This window comes from Urocitellus parryii, chromosome 5 (assembly GCF_045843805.1).
Source record: "Urocitellus parryii isolate mUroPar1 chromosome 5, mUroPar1.hap1, whole genome shotgun sequence".
NCBI classification, from domain to species: Eukaryota; Metazoa; Chordata; class Mammalia; order Rodentia; family Sciuridae; genus Urocitellus; species Urocitellus parryii.
Window position 1 is genome coordinate 90,517,711 of NC_135535.1, and position 12,968 is coordinate 90,530,678.

General features: G+C 39.3%; 1 non-coding gene and 1 pseudogene across 1 annotated transcript; one reads left to right on the plus strand and one right to left on the minus strand.

Annotated features, from left to right (window-relative positions):
- Positions 1-1,254: 1,254 nt before the first annotated feature.
- On the minus strand, positions 1,255-1,361 carry LOC144255199 (U6 spliceosomal RNA). Its single transcript, XR_013343687.1, has one exon. It is a non-coding gene; the product is annotated as a U6 spliceosomal RNA (small nuclear RNA).
- A 9,647-nt stretch (positions 1,362-11,008) lies between these two features.
- Positions 11,009-12,968, plus strand: part of LOC113185011 (alpha-1,6-mannosyl-glycoprotein 2-beta-N-acetylglucosaminyltransferase-like) — an 86,735-nt pseudogene continuing 84,775 nt past the window's right edge.

Here is a 12,968-nt window from a genome sequence, read left to right on the forward strand (position 1 = left end):
GACTTTATTTTTTCTCCAGAGAAAAGGATTTTGCATATTATATAAAAAATATTAACTAAGTAAAGCCACTGCTCTTCCTTTGGTAATCATGAATTCCTCTGAAAGAAAGGGAAAATCTTCTGTAATTATAATGTCCTAGGTTTATCTTTCAAGTGTGTTATAAATGGTATCTGACTGAAATACAATATTTTTATGCAATTGTGAGATATAAAAGCATTGGTTAAGATTTATTTTTTTAATTTGCTCTAATTAGTTATACATGACAGTAGAATGCATTTTGACACGTGTACAAATGGAGCCCAAATTCTTCCTCTGTCTGAATATGGTACAGAGTCACACCATGTATAATTATACATGTATATAGGGTAATAATATCCATCTCATTCCACCATCCTTCCCATCCCCATATACCCCACATCCCCATACTCTCCTCACTCTCCTTTGGAAAATCCAAAATTCCTTTATTCTTATCTATCCCTCCCCCAGTGTGGATCAGCATCTGCTTATTAGAGAAAATATTTGGCCTTTGATTTTTTGGAATTGGCTTATTTTGCTTAGCATGATATTCTCCAGCTCCATCTATTTAATGGCAAATACCATAATTTCATTCTTCTTTATGGCTGAGTAATATTCCATTGTGTATATATACCACCTTTTCTTTATCCAGTCATCTGTTGAAGGGCACCTAGGTAGATTCCATAGTTTAGCTATTGTGAACTGAGCTGCTAGATACATTGATGTAGCTGTGTCACTATAGTATGCTGATTTTAAGTTCTTTGGGTATAAACCAAGGAGCAGGATAACAGGGTCAAATAGTGGTGCCAGTCCAAGTTTTCTGAGTGATCCCCATACTGCTTTCCATAGTGGTTGCACCAATTAGCAATCCCACCAGCAATGAGTTTACCTTTTTCTCCACATCTCTCCAACAATTATTGTTGCTTATATTCTTGATAACTGCCATTTTTTTTTGCTGGAGTGAGAGGCCATCTTAGAGAAGTTTTGATTTGCATTTCTCTAATTGCTAGAGATGATGAACATTTTTTTATATGTTTGGTGATTGATCATAGTTCTTCTTCTGTGAAGTGTCTATTCAGTTCCTTAATCCATTTATTGATTGGGTTATTTGTTTTTTTGGTGTTAAGTGTTTTGAGTACTTTATATATCCTGGAGATTAGAGCTCTTTCTGAGGTCTCTGTGGTAAAGATTTTCTCCCATTCTGTAGGCTCTCTCTTCACGTTATTGATTATTTCCTTTAAAAATATGGAACACTTCACAAATCTACACGTCCTCCTTGTACAGGGGCCATGCTAATCTTCCCTGTATGGTTCCAATTTTAAAATATGTGCTGCCAAAGCAAGCACAAGATTTATTTTCAATGGCAAGAATATAGACTTTGGTCTGGGGTTATGGCTCAGTGGTAGAGCACTTGCCTAGCACATGTGAAGCACTGGGTTTGATCCTTCGCATCATATAAGAATAAATAAAATAAAGTGATTCTGTTCATCTACAACTAAAAAAAATTAAAATAAAAGAATATAGACCTTTTTAATTGAGCCAATATAAAAAGATGGGTTATCATCCTGAGTCAATAATTTTGAAAACAAATTGTTATGGGCTGAATTGTGTCTCCTCGAAATTCATATGTTGAAGTCCTAACCTCTAGTCCTTCAGAATGTGACTGTATTTGGAGAGAAGGTCTTTCAGGAGGTGATTCAGTTAAAATGCGGCTGTTAGCATGGGCTCTAATCCAGTCCGACCGGTGTCCTTCTAAGAGAAGAACATTTGGACACACTGGACACAAAAGAGATACCGGGGTGCTTATCTCAGTGAGGACACAGTGAGAAAGCAGCCGTCTGATAGCCAGGAATAAAGACCTCAGGAGAAACCAAGCCTGCCATCACCAGAATCTCAGCCTTCTGAACTGTGAAAAAATTTCATTTCTGTTGTCACCTGGCCTGCAGCATTTTGTTATAGCAGCCACACTGATGCATAAATCATCCAGTAAGGGTAGTGATCTGGAAGCCAGACCCACAGTAAGAGCTGATGTAAAAGAGACAGTGAGTAATGAGGTCAGGAACACAAGAGTCAGGTTTTTGAGTCAAAGACAGACAAAGAAAATAAACATCCTGACTTCCCAGCTACGAATATTTCCTCCCTTGGACATGGATTCTGTTGAATGGAATGCCAGAGCCTATCAGCTTCATGGGGTGAAGGAAAGTTAAAAAAAAAAAAAAAAGCCATCAGGCCTGAAATTTACAAGATGTTGGCAGATGAGAGTATGATCTCTTGGTCTTTCAGGAGATTAGGTCAAAGGTGAGACAAGTTCTATTTAAGGTAGGACTAGAGACCTCACAATGATTGCACCAGGGACAGAAGCTGACAGAACTCACCTGGGAAGGAGAGAGAGGAAACCAAGAAGGAAAGTAAGTAAATACAAACCTGAGTAGACTGAAAAATACATAAACTTGACTGAGTTTGCTTCAAAGTTCATAGACTTCTTCAGCATCCGGAAAGAGAGCTCTCAGAAATTAAGGTGACTATAGAGACCTAACATGACATTTTCTCACTCTTGGGTCTATAACTGGGAAGTCTCTCACCTTGGCTAACCCTGAGCCTTACATGCAATGTTCACTCCACAAACACAAGTAATATGAGTGAATGTGTGAAGGATAAGTAAGAAACACCAATCTAGGATCTTTGCCAGTCACAGAGATGTTCAGACTAAAGAAAAATGAACTCAAATGAGTTGACGCTCTGTTTCTGATGTTATTCCTGCATTTTTTTTTTGAAAAGCATCCAATGACAGGCAGCAGACAAGACACGTGTTTGAAAGTTCAATCTCAGGCCGACACAGTCACCTGATACAGTAAGGTGATCACATATGTATTTGGGAAATAAATTAAAGATATCTTTATGTTGACATAAGTGTATGCAGATGTGTTCAGCAGAATTAGGACCTGTAGAACTAGTCTATGCAGCGACTGTGTCCAGCTTCCCTCCCCTTCTTACTCCCTCCCTCCCACCATCATTCCTACAATCCTGGTAGACTCTCCTCAGGCTGCATGCTCCCTTCAAATCATTGGGACCATCCTCTTATGTAGCTGGATCTTCAGATTGCAATTATTCTTAGACTCTGATACTTTGCTAGACTGAAAAAACTCCCCCCGACCCTCCAGGAAGCTATTTTTTGTATCAGTTGACATGATTTTTTCATTGTTCAAAGAACCAGACACTACTTGGCAAAGTATATAAGAAAGAAGAAAAGGTATGTTAACAAAGAAGCGAATAGGAAACATTCATTCGCTCCACACAGAGCCTCAGGTGCTAGTAACACCAGCTGTGTTACTTAGAATGTATGTTTCTGTGACAGGTGAAGAATTACTCCAAATATCCCAACAGAGCAACTTCTCTGAGCAAGAAAGTAGTCCAGGGATAGAGAGGGAATAGAAAGATAGACAAGACATGGCCTCTTTCCTTCAGGGCTCACAATCAAGAAAGATGACAAAGACACAATACTGTTAATACCAATCAGATGGTGACAGACGCCAGTCTAAGGCAGCCAAGTGTGCAGAGAGTTGAAGGAGGTAATAGATTGATTCCAAATGAGGATGAAGGAAAGGCTTTCCTGAGAAAATTGTATCCAAGTTTGTGAATCTTGCTTGATAGGACAAAACTCAATTTCCCTGAGAGACCTATTTTCACACTGGTGGTCTGAGATTCCTTGACCAGGCTGGTGAAAAGAACAAACAAGGCTTGTTGTCGGAGAAAATGCCCGTTTATTGAGGAACAGCTCTGCATATTTATAGAGCTGGACGTGGTTTGACAGTTATGACAGTTTAATGGTGGAAGGGCTTGACAGTTGGCATGGGGTGCTTTCTGATTGGTGGGTAAGGATCATGTGAGTCAGCAGGGCTAGTCTGATTGGTGGGTAAGGATCATGTGAGCCAGCAGGGCTCACCATTGGATGGCTCTTCTTTGGGGGGGGGATGGGGAAGTTAGTCTTTGGAGCCAGGGTGACTCCCAACACTGGTCAAACCAGAAAGTCTTCAGTTACAAAGGAAAAAAGCAGGATTGTCATGTTAACTTATCTTGATGCCTAATTCTTCTGAAATTAAAAACTCAGAAAGGCTTACACATCCAGGTTTATTACAAAGAAAGCCTCGGTGACTCATGAACAGTTTCCTTCCACTTATTTTTGAAAGTCAATTTTAACGGAAATATTACAAGATAAATACGAAGAGATGGCTTCAGGGCAGCATGCCTCAGAAGTCTGAAGCTGCCACTCTCAATCTGTCAGACATTGCCCACTGTCATTCCAAAGCCACCATTGACTTTTTATTTTATTTTATTTTGGTACCAGTTATGTACTATACTGTCACAGTTCATTGATTGTCATATGACACCGTGCTCACGCATGCACGCACACTGATGCAAGATTTAGATCTGAATGGAAAACAATGAACTTTAAATAATCATCCCAAGGATAGGTAACAGGTCTAATAAAGAATAGTCTTATTCTTCTTGCCTTGGGAATACACTGTAACTGTGAAATTACATAGGGATCCAGAGGATTCAGCTCCTGAAACTAAATACGCATATTTGGAATTGTTTGTGGAAGTCACCATGGCTACTCCTGGAGTTGCCTCGTCTTCCCAGAACCCTGTTTTCACACATGAAGGAGCACAACCACACCACCCACTGATTCCAAAATTTACACTGGCTCCCCATTCACTTACACATCTTCCCTAAATCACCTTCCTTGTTATTTTGAATTTTCTTTCTTGGAATTCCTCCAGTTCCCCTGAGATGCCTTCACCTCTGTCAGCTCATTCCTCACGCTGTGCCTTCGATATCAACCATCAAGATGTGGAAAGGACTGGTTTCCTGTTCTACCAGTAAGTCCCTGCAGTCAAGGCGGGTGCCATTTTCCTCAGACCAGTCCTTCCTGAATATCCCTGCCAAGATACTTTTCTCCCAAAGAGGTTCTTATGATGTCCCTGCTCCAAATCCATTTACAGTGAATTCATCACTGATTTAAACCCCCTCCAACTCTAGCATTTAAGCTTTTTCTACTACAATTGCTCCTGAGCCTTGATTTCAGTGTGTCTATACTCTGTTCTTCACACAACCATTAATTTTCCCAGCTCTGTTCTTTTGTTCATGCTATTCTCCAGCAATATCCTCCAAACTTTTTTTTTTTTGCTCCATTTAATTACAGTTAATTCTTGGTATTTGCAGCAGTTATTTTCTATATGTTACCTTGGACATCAAACTGGTGAATAATAAACCTTTGCTCTTAGGTAAATAAATATAGGGTTAGATTCATTCTAGCCTCTGATCAGAACATTTTTGTTGAGTTTTCAATAATATCCTTGTTCTATGTGTGTTCCTTTTTAAAGACAGTTTAATTTATTTTGTTGGTTCATTAATGTTGAATTCACAACCAGCATCACTATATCTGATGCCTAAGTGAAACATATCTGACACATTTTCTCCACATTGCATTTCCTAGCTTTCTTGTACTTAGGAACACTAGATAGCACTTCAATACTACACATGCAGGATGTTTTAAAACAAGAAAATCATCCATCAGCCAAGTACTGTGGTGCTCACCTGCAATCCCAGTGACTCAGGAGGCTGAGGCAGAAGGATTGCAAATTCAAAGGCAGCTTCAGCAACATAGTGAGGCCCTAAGCAACCGAGCAAGACTCTGTCTCAAAAAATAAAAAAAAAAGGGATGGGGATGTGGCTCAGTGGCTAAACACCTCTGGGTTCAATCCTTGGTACCAAAAAGAAATTATCACCAATAAAATGTACAGAAGTGCTAAACACATGGTGATAAGCAGGTTGCAAAGTGGATGCTTGTTTACAGTAGGACAGCAGTAGTGAGAAGGAAGAGAGTCATCTTGTTCCTCCCCAGCTGGGAATGTGTATAGGGTGAGGGGAAAACTTTCACCACTCTGCATGTGCCCACAAATGACTGCAAGTGTGTCGCAAGTATTGATATTGGTGTGATGAGTAAATGTTAGCAAATAGGAAATCACCAAATCATAAGGATTAACTGTATTATCCATTTGTTAAGAAAGCCATAGATTAGCAGAACTGGTTTCAAACTGGATGTGAGGCCTCCTTACTACTTGGATAAAAGTTATCCATCCCTCCAGGCCATACCATCCTCAGCTGGAAAAGGTAGTAATAATGTGAGACTCAAATAAGAGTTGATGTATATAAAATCCAACGGTTTCAATGAAGTTCTGTGTGAACAGGAGAGGATATGGAAGTCCATCATATTCTGCAACCATGTTATTGATCAGTTCATCTGATCACTCACTTCTCTGAATGTCTCTTTGCCACTTGATAGTCTCTTTCATATTTCATACTTCCTCAGTTGATACTGTTATTTGAAGTTTGGCTTCTCAACTACAGAAGGACAGAGACTGGCTATGAGTATCTTTGTCTCACTACCCGGCATCTGGAGCAGCTCTCCTTCCTAAATGAATGCATGAATGCAAAATCCACAAAGTCATCCCACCAATTTCTCTCACGACCCTGAGCAGGGGCATGTGGCTTACCCATGACAGCATTCCTCATCATGCCAGCCTACGGCTCTTAGCATCTGGCTGGCAGGCAATCTGACCAGCCAAGTTTTGAGACCTGCTTGTAAAAGAGCTAATCTCCCTGTAGATAAACCATCTGGCACTAAACCAAAGCCACTTATATACAAGCTAAGAAAGTTCACTCGACTGATAGCTTCTGTGCTTCCACTTTTGATGGAGACCAGCCCCAGTCATGCTAACCTCGGAAGAGCAAATCTTCTCACAGGGCACATGACCTGGAAAGACAAGCCAGATTTTGCCCCTTGTGAAATTGCTATGCAGTATTTTTGTTTTTGATTGCAGATATTTGATTTTATTAAACTGCCTCTGATTTAACACCCAAACATCCTGATATTCTTCTCTTTCCTAATAACTTATGCTGTTTTCATTCTCTTCCAACTCCCACTCACTGCAGCCCACAGTTTCACGTGATTCCATTATGGAAATAACCGGGGAGAGGAGAAAGGAGAAGTGATATTCAAAGGAAAGCCGTCTGTCTGGTGTTATAGGAGAGAATCACATCACACGGATAACTTGTGACGTGCTCTTGGCTGTTGGTCTATCCTTATACTTTCTTCATGATTTATTCAAGGGGCTCTGCTTTGTTTCACTTGCAAACTATTTTAACTTTGCTCTGGGTAAACAGAGTGTCACCAGATTTCCCGTCTTTCCTGGGTCATTTTTCCTGGTTATATAAATGTTTGTCTTAATCCTACTTCTTCCTCTGTACTTTTCAAAAAAAAAATTATGCTTCCAGTCTGCACAGGGTCAGTGTGCTAATTACCAAGTGAGGTGAAGACAAAAGAGCGTCCATATTCAGGGGCCAAATATCCAGGCTGCAATCTCCAAGCAATATCATCTTCTTTTTTTTTTTCCCTAACATTCACAGTTATCCATCCAGGCCCCTTTTACCCTCAAATGCCATTTCAGATTATTAACTGTCAGTTCCAAATGGGCTCAGAACAGAAAACGCTCCATGTTAAAGATTCCATAATGGCTGCTTCTGCTTTGTGGTTTTCAGAAGTGGGGGAGAGGGCAGTCAGGGGTGCTGATTTTTCAGCATGTTTTCTTCAGCCCCAAACTCATACATTAGGGGGAGAAGTCTAGGTTTGGTGTGAACGCACTACAGTTTTCCCACCATCCCCACTGTGTTGTATTTGGCAAGTGGTGTTCTGGAAGGGGAACAAGCGTTAAGCTCTGGCCATGACATAGTTTGTGATAAGCTTAACTGAATTCAAGAAGGAACCATCTATGCCAACTGTTCTTACACTCTTAACAATTCTCATGCACTCAAAGGAGGAAAAACTAACCCAAAGCCTACGTATTTCAATAGCAATTGGACATATAAACCATACTAATTAATTCTGCTACTATTCTGAAGTGATTTTAAAATTATAAACAATCCTCTGATAGTTTCCAGAGAGAAATATTTAGACTCAAATATTAACAATCAAAACAGGACAAAAAATTCCATTAAGGTTTTTTTTTTAATATCCCCATTTAACCCCAAAGTGAATAGAGAAACAGATTTTTTTTTTGCTGTAATCCAGTGTAGCTGAAATAAATCAGATATTAAATATTCTGTTTCTTTATAAGAACTGCTCAGGTTTTTCCTGAGCTTTACCACCAGAACTTTTCTGTTGGAAACACTTGATGGTAAAGACTCAAAATTCTATATCCTCAAATGTAGAGGCTTCCAAGTTTTCCTCAATAAGCACAGCCTACCTTTTGCTAAGGGAATAACTCCAGCTGTAAGGAGATGATTCATTCATGAGCAAGCAACCTACACATTCCATTTTATCTACAGTGGGGCTGACACATGGGGAAAAGAGAAAATGCCCAGAGAACCCGTCAGGATCATAGCAATGATATTTCAAATGACTTTAGAACATCTTAGAGCTAAGGCCAAATATCAAAAGAACTGGTAGAGCCCAACACCTACATAAAGTTAGTCATTCTACTTTTCATTTAGCACTGTAGTCACATGACTGGTTGCATATCTAAGAAATCCTCTTAGATGTAGGTAAGCAGACAGATCCTAACTCAAGTAGGACTTAATGGCTATAAGAAAGGTTGTGACTGGTCCTTAGATTGATCTCTAAGGCCCACTCCAGGTATCTTCAGAGTGATATTGGGAGGGACCCAACTGAAGTAAGTATGAAGGCAGAATGTCTTTGAGAACCTAATAACAATTATCAATCTGTTTCATTTTTTAGAAAATGGCAAGGATTATACTCACAATTTGGCAAACAATAAGAAGGCTTTTGAGTTCTATGGAATTCATCAGCAGAATCATAAAGATATATAAACCTCATAATAAGAATCCAAGAATAAAGGCATTTTCCCCAAGTAAACAGCACATATCATGGAATAAAGTAACTTCAAATTGTTTGAATCATTCATACACATTGCTTATTCTCTAACAATAAATTCTTGTTAAGTTCCTACTCTCAAAATGCCCTTAGTGGTATCAGGAGAATCTCAAAATTCAAGAGCAGGTTGGATAAGGGGCAACATATCACTTCACAGTAATAGTATTCTCAGAAACAAAGGATTTTGTTATTGATGTTCTGCTCAAATTTAACTTTTTATTCTAACTTTTTAAAGAAAGATTTATTTGAAATCTTCACAACCTCTGAAAGTTAGAAACGGACTAGCTCAGAAAAAGTAAGATTTGCTCAAAATCATATAGGTTACAAATCAGGGAGACTGAATGGAAACTAAATCTCTCAATCGCTTGTCAGCAAGCAATCAGACACATATAATTCAGATGCACACAGGCATATTCAAAGTGTGCTAAACCTTGCAGATGCAGAAATAAGGTGGGGTCTCCGTTTTCAAGATGCAGTGGACTCTAGTGAGAGAAACCTCAGACATAGACATATTCAAATATATGAGGTGATTCTCTACCAGGTAAAACAAACCTATGGGTCACCAGGATAGATCATGTCAGGGGCAAAGTCAGCCGTGGTTTTCTACCAAAAGTGACTTTTAATCTGGGCATTGAGCTATAGAGAAAACATTTACAGTCAGAACCAGGATAAAATTACTTTAACTACTCAGAAGCAATAAGACTGAATAACTACCTTAATATGTTCTAAACTACAGTTTTTCTCATGTGGAAAGTAGAAGTAATAATATCCACTTCACAGAATTGTGTGAGGATTGTTGATCCTTAAGAGAAACTGAGGCATATGGTGATTAAGAAACTGAGTTTATTTGGGCTGACCACATAAACTACAGTCTGCTGCACAGTTTCCAGTTTATTTGGAGGTAGCTGTAACTGTAGCCTGGTCTCTTGTGTCCTCTTGGCCTACTCTTTTGGGGTGCCTCAATTTGTCTTTATTTTAGTTTTTCCAAAAAACAAGATCTAACAGCATAATATTTGTAGACTTTCTTATCATAATATAACTGATCATTTGAATCAGGATACTTTGAGAATATAAATTATACTATTAAAAAATCCCACCAAGTGGGACTGCAAATTGGTGCAGCCAATTTGGAAGGCAGTATGGAGATTCCTTGGATATCTGGGAATGGAACCACCATTTGACCTAGCTATTCCTCTCCTCAGTCTATACCCAAAGGACTACAGCATACTACAGGGACACAGCCACATCAATGTTTATAGCTGCACAATTCACAATACCTAAAATGTGGAGCCAACGTAGATGTCCTTCAGTGGATGAATGGATAAAAAAACGTGGCATATATACATAATGGAATTTTACTCAGCATTAAAAAAAAGAACAAAATCATGGCATTTGCAGGTAAATGGATGGCGTTGGAGAAGATAATGCTAAGTGAAGTTAGCCAATCCCAGAAAAACAAATGCCAAATGTTTTCTCTGATATAAGGAGGCTGACTCATATGGGGCAGGAAGGGGGAGCATGGGAGGATTAGACAAATTCTAGATAGGGAAGAGGGATGGAAGGGAAAGGAGGGGGAAGGGGATTAGCAAGGATGGTGGAATGTGATGGACATCATTATACAAAGTACATGTATGAAGACTTGAATTGGTTGTCAACATACCTTATATACAAACAGAGATATAAAAAATTGTGGTATATATGTGTATTAAGAATTATAATGCAAAAAAGTACACATATAAAGGCATAGATTGGCGTGAACATACTTTATATACAGAGATATGAAAAATTGTGCTCTATATGTGTAATAAGAATTGTAATGCATTCCACTGCTGTCGTGTATTTAAAAAAATAAAATCAATAAAAGATTTTTTAAAAGATGACAATATTGGACAAAAAATTCACCTAAAAATATACATTACAGTGATATAAAAAAAATCCCACCAAGATTGCTACTGCTCTCTGATTCCACTGTTGCCAGGCTGAGATCACCTGGAGGTCTTCTTCCAGGTGCTGCTGCCACAGAAGACACCGCTGCCCTGGATGGAACTAAAGCTGACACTGCTGCTGACCCCTGGAGATGGCCTGGAGACAAAGCCGCCACAGCTCCAGTTGCAGCTGCCTGCCGCGGCAGCCACCACTACTGCTGACCTGCTGCCTGCTGCCAACAACCAACCACCACCACCACTACCACTGCTACCACAGCCAGAGAATTGTTTGGGGGGAGATTCCAGGTATGGTTTCACATGGCTGCACCCATATGGGGACACCAGCCAGGGTCTGGGGCCCAGGTTCCAGAAGGTTTACCACCACAAGAGCCTCTGTCTGGGGACTCCAGCTGGGACCTGCAGGTCCAGTGTGGGGGTGACTGTGGGTTTGCAGGAGCCTGGGGTCTTCCTGCTGAGAGTGCTGGTGGTCCTTGTCTTGCTGCTGCACCTCGGGTGCTCCTTTGCATGAGTGTATCCCTGGTGGTCTCTCTGCAAGTAGGAGCAGCATTGAAATATTGGGACTGCAGCATGGCTGAGCCTCAGGTATCTAAAGCCCAGATTGATGGGATAGAGACTGGGTTTGTGAGGGCTGATCTGGGTTTAGTGATCCTGAAAGATGTCGGAGACAGGGCTGAGAAACTGTTGAACACTGACAAAGACAGTTCAACTTTCCAGAATGATTTATTTTATTTTATTTCAATTTGCTAATCTCTCTACCATATTTGGAACAGGATGTTTTTTACACATCAGTGTGTGGAGGACAATGATATATGAATGGTGTTTTGCATTTTTATTGTTTTCTTATATCTTTAATTTTTTCTCTTTGTTTGTATTCTTCCTCTCTCTTGTCCATTTTCTTGGATTTTCTTTCCAACATTTCTCCAACCAATAGCCAATCTTTGTTGGCTCCTCTTCCACTCTTCCTATGAATTTTTACTCCTAGCTTCTCTCTTCCTCCCTTGCGAATACTGCATACTATACTACCTCTGTTCTCTCATCCACCATTTGAAATCGTAAATTGTTTTAACAAATATTCTGTTTGTACTATAGGTAGTTATTGAACTCCACTTTGGTTTAATACAAGAAAGCAGTAGGCACCTTAGTGGGAGCTATTAGGTACAAGACTATTGTTTACACTGGGTACTGTTGATATTGGTCTCACCATTAAAGGTGAAGTGCTGAAAACCTTCAGGGACGCTATAGGTCTACCGGGTAGAATTTATGCTGCCTTAGATCCATACTTCTAGATGGGAAAACACACTAACAACATGAAAAAAAGGGAATAAAGCACCCCAAACAAACCAAGATGCTTCAACAACAGAAGCCACTGATAACATACTAGAAGAAATGTCCAAGGAGGAGTTCAGATTGTACATAGTTAAATTGATATGTGAAGTAAAGGATAGTATAAGGAGTGAAATCAAAGAAAAAAATATAGGAAGTGAAAGACCACGTCAATAAAGAGTTAGAAATTGTGAAAAAAAAAACCCAGAAATTCTCGAAATGAAGGAATTAGTAAACCAAATTGTAAATTCAATAGAAAGTACCACCAACATACTAGACTACTTGGAAGACAGAAAATCAGACAATAAAGACAAATATATAATCTTGAAAGTAGAGTTGACCATGCAGAGAAGATGGTAAGAAACTTTGAACAGAATATCCAAAAATTATGGGATAACATGAAAAGACCAAATTTAAGAATTATCAGAATAGATGAATTATATCTTTTCAATGATATAATAGTAGAAAATTTCCCAAACCTAAAGAATGGAATGGAAAATCAAATACAAGAGGCTTACAGGACCCCAAATGTACAAAATTACAGCAGACCCACACCAAGACACATTAACTAACACACAGAATAAAGATAAAATCTTAAAGGCTATGAGAGAAAAAAACATCAAATTATGTACGGGGGAACCCAATTTGGATCTTCAATAACATAGCATCAATGCTATGTTATTGATTTCTCAACCCAGACCCTCAAAGCTAGGAGGTCCTGGAATAATACA